Raw genomic sequence first — 6,009 nt, 5'->3', positions numbered from 1 at the left:
CTATCCGTAGTCAATACCCAGCTAGCCTCATGAGTAATCCTACTGTATTCTACACCAGAATAAGTTGGAACTCCAAGTTGATTTATTAGCAATGATGATTATGCAATCAGTTACTTTGTGAACGCATAACATATTATTCAAGTAAATAAAGTAGAGTGGAGATAAATCTCACAGAAATTTGGCAATCATGAGCAGTCTTAAATTAATGTGCATTAAAGAGAATCATAAATGATTGGTAAGTTGCAAAATTGCAATGAATGGAAAAGTTAAATGCTGTACAGAATGGAAATAGATGAGAATTTGACATTAAGTTGGATGAATCTGCTTAGGATCAATGATTATAGCTGATCAAAATTACACCCCATATAAATGATATGAATCGTTCTTTTGGCAAGCGCACCAAATTATGTCAATAATAACACATAATGGGATGATCAAGAATTGCAATCGAAGTAAAATGAAATAAGGAAAAAATGTGAATGCAAAATTAAATACATAAATGAAATGACTAGAATATAAAAAAAGAATAAAGGCATAAATATGAATGGCAGAATGTAAATAGAAATAAATACTGAATTAAATAATAGAATGCTGAATTAAATTAAGCGTAAATGATTGATAAATCACCTTGGTGACTTAATCTCTCAGATCTTGATCAATAGTCAATTCCTTGGTCTAATTTCTCAAGAAGAGAGATAGGCTTGGTCCCTAATTATACCACACACCATTATAGGTCCAAGTAGAGGGAGGATTATATGTCACATATCCAAACACCAAAACCCATATTCTACTCAAGTGTGAGAAGGGATTTCAGGCATGGTTTCATGTTTCCTTTCCCAAGGTTCCCATAAAACCCAATTGTATTCAATCTCTTTCCCAAGATAATTGAATGATAAGCATTAAGAACGAAATTCCCTCTACACTACAAGAAAATACGTCTATTGCCACGCTTTTAAAGCGTGGCGAAAAGTTGAAAAAAGCGTGGCGATAGCTTTTCGCCACGCTTTTTGAGCTACCGCCACGCTTTTGAAAGGGTGGCATATGAAGGGGTGGCGGTTGATCTATCGCCACGCTTTTGGTGACCTATCGCCACGCTTTTTCTTTTGCCACGCTTTTTACAACTAGCCACCCGTTAAAGCGTGGCCGTATGTGGGAGATAGGGCCACGCTTTTAAAGCGTGGCCATATGGGAGATACAGCCACGCTTTTGAAGCGTGGCGATAGGTAGAGATACGGCCACGCTTTTGAAGCGTAGCAATAGCAAGAGATACGGCCACGCTTTTAAAACGTGGCGATAGGGAGAGATACGGCCACGCTTTTAAAGCGTGGCCATAGCAAGATATACAGCCACGCTTTAAAAGCGTGGCAAAAACCTTGTTAAATTAAAAAAAAAATTATTTTCCTTACTTGATCTTCATTGCTACACTATAAATTTTCAATCCTTTTTTATTACCAAACCTACAAATATATTATGCAATTTTTATTACAAGACAAATCAAACAATAGTTAGTGACATATATAATTTACTATAATTGTTTTATACATTAAAAAACTAATACTCAAATACAAAATAAATCTTGAGTTCAAAATCCAAAACTAAAAACTGAAGAAAAATACAGAAATAATACAAGTTAAAACTGCTCATAATATATCAAATTACACTAATAGAGATGATCATCAACTTAAATACTTAGTAAAAGATCATAATCAACCTAAAACTGCTCCACTTTGTGTATTAAGCATTCAAGTTATCCATTCCAATACTAGCCTGCAGCAAAATATCAAGAACAAATTGAACCAACAAAAACGATATATATAAAAATATTATAAGAAATAATCTAATTTATGCATGTATTAACAATTCTAAATTAAACCAGGTTCACATTCTACTATAAAAATTCATCAGCATTATTCTAATAGGAATAAAACAAAATGTATTGAAGCAAGTTCAGCTACTTGAGGTCCAAAATTTCACAACTTCCTTTAGCTAAAAACAAAGCAGAAAATATATTGAAGACTTTGAAAATAGAATTGCTGCATTTATAATCTAAAGACTCAAACCCATAAAAGAATTGCTGCATTTATAATCTAAAGAGAGGAAATTACAATATTGGACCTATTTGATATTCGACCTATTTGAATTCTTTTGGAATGTATCTTCTAGCTTTCTTTGCCTTCACAAGATGGAGTTAATACAAGGCACTGATAAACAAAGAAACAGAACAGTTAATGAAAGAAACAATTCCCATTTCCCACAAATTAAAGTTGAACATACATAAACAACACTTAGAGAAAGATTCATTGTTACAATTTTGCAGACTTAATGAATTACCTTCCTCTAAATACCCATGGATGAGATATGACAAGTGTTTGTCCTTGTCAACTAGGAACTGTGACAACAAGAGAAAAAGGCTTCAAAAGATTACACCAACACCATACTTTCAATTTCATGGTAATAAACTTAAAGACCTACAAGCTACAATGCCACTGAAATTATTTGTAGTAGTAGTGTTGAATACCATGTTAAAAACCAAACGCTACCAATCTAAACTTCTCAACCTACCCATTTCCCACCAAAATTATTCTGAAATAATAATCAAAATAATTCACCATACACTCTAATTTCCAACAGAAAATGTTTAAAGATAATGCTTAATGGTGGGTGCTTCAGCGTGAACTTACGAGCTACATTTCTTCAATCTGTAATCAAAATAATTCTTCATTATGTCATTCACATTAGGGGTGCGAGGAAGTTTACAAGCTGCAAAAAAAGAAAACCAATAAGAATAAAATACTGGTCCAATAATTTCAAAATGACAAAAAGGTTTCTACTGTTTGAAGAAAAATTGTATTGAGTAACAATTATATCAACTTGCTTGTAAAGGAATTAAATTCATGTTGGTTATATAAAACCGATAAGAATAAAACTAATGTATATAAAATAATAGCACTACCTTGCCCAGATGGGTGATAAATTCACATGGGAGCAAATTAAATTCATGTTGGTTATATAAAATTCCTAATTATTGTTATAAAAGAAGAGTTCAATTAAGAAGCTATTTTTATAGCCAATTTCAGCTAATATGCTTACTTTTTCAATGTACAATAAAAAGGGCATTAATGTCTTTTTGTTTATAATTATGTATTAGTGTCATATCCTTTGTTCTAATAAGCACAACCTTAATATCTCTTTATCTTCTATTATGAAACATTGTACTCATCAAAGAGGCAAAGACAACAATATAAAGATGTGTTTGGTAAATGAAGAGCTTGAAGGAGAAGGGACGGGAAAAAAAAGAGTTAGTGAATAAAGTAGAATTGAAACCCAATCCTTTTTCACTCAAAAAGGCAAACTTGTAATCACAGCCTTAAAACAATTTAATGGTGGTTTTCCTTGTTTGTCCAGTAAACTAAACTCAAAGCTGAGAAAGAAAAAACTCAAACCTGAATGACATGGTTTTTGAAGCTGACATTCTCTTTCTCCTTGCGGGTTTTGTACTCAATGTAGAGAATGCTTATCAAATAAGCAGTCCAACTACAACAAAGAGAATAATCCCAGTTAGTTAGTTAGTTTCAACAATTATGAAATGAATTGAAACTGTTTTGTGTATATACCTGATTTGAGGCACAGTTGAACCAAGCATCATAAGCAGAACCACCATGCCAGAGAAGACTTTTCAAGGAGGAATGTGAACCTGAACCACCACCTTCTTTTTCCAACTCTTCTCTCTCTTCTCTTTCAATTGTTTCATTCAGGCTTGACATCATGGTTTCTTCACCTCCTTGCTTCTGTCTTGACATTGTTTTTATGGTGATAAAGATCTGAAGAAGAAGAAGAAGAGATCACATTAAACAGTGTTAAAATCAAGACATGTACCAAACTCCATGATCAAAACACAAAAAGGAGATACGGAACCGTGTATGATAAACAGTAAAAGCTACCTAATCTTAGTCAATAATGTTGCTTTGTGATGAAAGGAAAGGTTTTTTCTTTTCTTTTTCTCCTCTCTTGCTGCTGATTGACAGAGAAAATCATAGGCTTTTTTCCCACTCTGATCCTACTGCCAAATAGAATGAAGGCCTTAAATCCTAAAAATTATAAAATTAAATTAATTTTATAACAATAATTAGGCTTGATAAAAATACCCATGTTGGTCTTCAAATTAAATTAATTAACATACCTTCCTAAAACTACATGGGAGCAAAATGAATAACCATACCTTCTATCTCAGTGAAGGGTCAGGTAATTCGAGTACTTTTGAACACTGCTTCCTAATTTGATTTCTCTTTTCAATATCAGCATTCCCTTCCTAATAAAAAACCATCGGACAAGGGGAATGGCAAAGAAGGAACCAGCATAAATCTGAAAATATTATCAATTCATCATTCAATCTATTGTGACAGCAAACCTAAACCAGTGCTAATAGACATTAAAATAACACCCTCATCCTCAAGAAAATATCTATTAGGAGTGAAAGAAGGACATAAAGAAGCTGTCAAACGCTCAAACATCTTTTATCAATAATTTCACATTTTCAATGCTTCCAACGACACCAATTTGCAGAGTCCAGAACTAAGTCTATTTTTTTTTTCTTTTTGGGTCATGTTACCCTCAAATTTTAAGTCTCAGATAATATTTCTCTAAGCAACAGCATCAAATCATGGAATTAAATACTAAATTTACAGCAAGACATTACCATCAAATTCTCAAAATTAGCATCATCAAGAATTCTTCTATAAATTCAAAAAGAAAAAAAATCATACCTGAAGAAGCGGAAAGATGTCTGCCACAAATTTAATGAAGCAAGGACGAAGGCGCAAAGCAGGGGCGAAGCCTACACGAACGAGCAAAGTTCAGAAGCATTACCAGAACCAGCGCCGAGAAGAAGAAGAGTGGCTGAGCAGGGGCTTATGACCTTCCTCACCAAAAGAGCATCAGCGCTGAGGAGAAGAAGATGAGCAGCGACGAGAAGAAAGGAGCAGGGGAAGAGATATAGATCCAAGAAGTGGGTTCTGCAGCGCAAAAGTAAGCCACTTCCACTTCCACAGAACCACTCCTTGGATGTCACCACCTTCATCTCATCACACGCCCACCATGCCAGGATCGCCTTCTTTGACGCCACCACCGGCAACCACATCACCTTCCACTAACTCTGGCGAGCCGTCGACGCCGTCGCCCCCTCCCTCTACGACCTCGGCATCCGCAAGGGCACCGTCGTCCTCCTCCTCTCCCCAAACAACATCTACTTCCCCGTCGTCTGCCTCGTCGTCATGTCCCTTGGCGCCATCATCACCACCACCAACCCTCTCAACACCGCCGCCGAAATCCACAAGCAAATCAACGAATCGAAGCCTCGCATCGCCACCATCCCTCCCCTGGCCTCGAAAATCACAGCCACCTCCCCCTCGCTCCCGATCATCCTCATGGAGGCCGACACCAGCAGCAGCTTCCTTTCAGCCGTCACCACCCTCAGCCGTCAGTGCAGGGGTTGTGAGTGACGGAGGCATTGATGGGGGTGAGAGAGTCTCAAAGCGTGTTTAGGTGTTATTAGGCTGAAGGGGTTGTTAGGTTTGAGACTCTCTCGCAGGTTAGGGTTATTAGTTTTTTTTTTCCAAAACAAAAAAAAAACCTTTTGGCCACGCTTTTAAAGCGTGCCAAAAGAGTACTAGGATATGGCCACGTTTTAAAAGCGTGGCCATAATGAAACCCTGTTGCCACGCTTTTGAAACGTCTCTCTTTTTCTCTATGGCCACGCTTTTGAAGCGTGGCAGAAAAAAATGTGGCTGTTTCTCTAATAAATGGCCACCTTTTCAAAAGCGTGGCCGTTGACCCTTTTCGCCACGTTTTTGAAGCGTGGCCAGAAAAAATGTGGCCAAATCTCTATTCAATCGCCACCCTCACAAAAGCGTGGCCATTGACCACTTTTGGCCACGCTTTTAAAGCGTGGCAAAAAAAAAGCGTGGCCATAGGCCATTTTTCTTGTAGTGCTAGCAAATTAAAGAGAAGATG

General features: G+C 36.5%; 1 long non-coding RNA gene across 5 annotated transcripts; it reads right to left on the bottom strand.

Moving 5' to 3' along the window:
* Nucleotides 1-1,494: 1,494 nt before the first annotated feature.
* LOC140177041 (uncharacterized) lies at nt 1,495-5,653 on the bottom strand. 5 transcript variants are annotated; one of them, XR_011868548.1, is made up of 9 exons: nt 4,764-5,653; nt 4,220-4,362; nt 3,942-4,088; nt 3,615-3,821; nt 3,444-3,534; nt 2,682-2,760; nt 2,332-2,389; nt 2,116-2,201; nt 1,495-1,767 (listed from the first exon to the last, which is right to left on the bottom strand). It is a non-coding gene; the product is annotated as an uncharacterized lncRNA (long non-coding RNA). The 5 variants fall into 5 exon arrangements; XR_011868550.1 differs by having other exon boundaries at nt 2,106-2,201; nt 3,942-4,060; nt 4,764-5,618; XR_011868549.1 differs by having other exon boundaries at nt 3,942-4,060; nt 4,764-5,618.
* Nucleotides 5,654-6,009: the final 356 nt, after the last annotated feature.

This window comes from Arachis hypogaea, chromosome 12 (assembly GCF_003086295.3).
Source record: "Arachis hypogaea cultivar Tifrunner chromosome 12, arahy.Tifrunner.gnm2.J5K5, whole genome shotgun sequence".
Classification (NCBI taxonomy): domain Eukaryota; kingdom Viridiplantae; phylum Streptophyta; class Magnoliopsida; order Fabales; family Fabaceae; genus Arachis; species Arachis hypogaea.
This window is presented reverse-complemented; position numbering and strand designations above follow the sequence as displayed.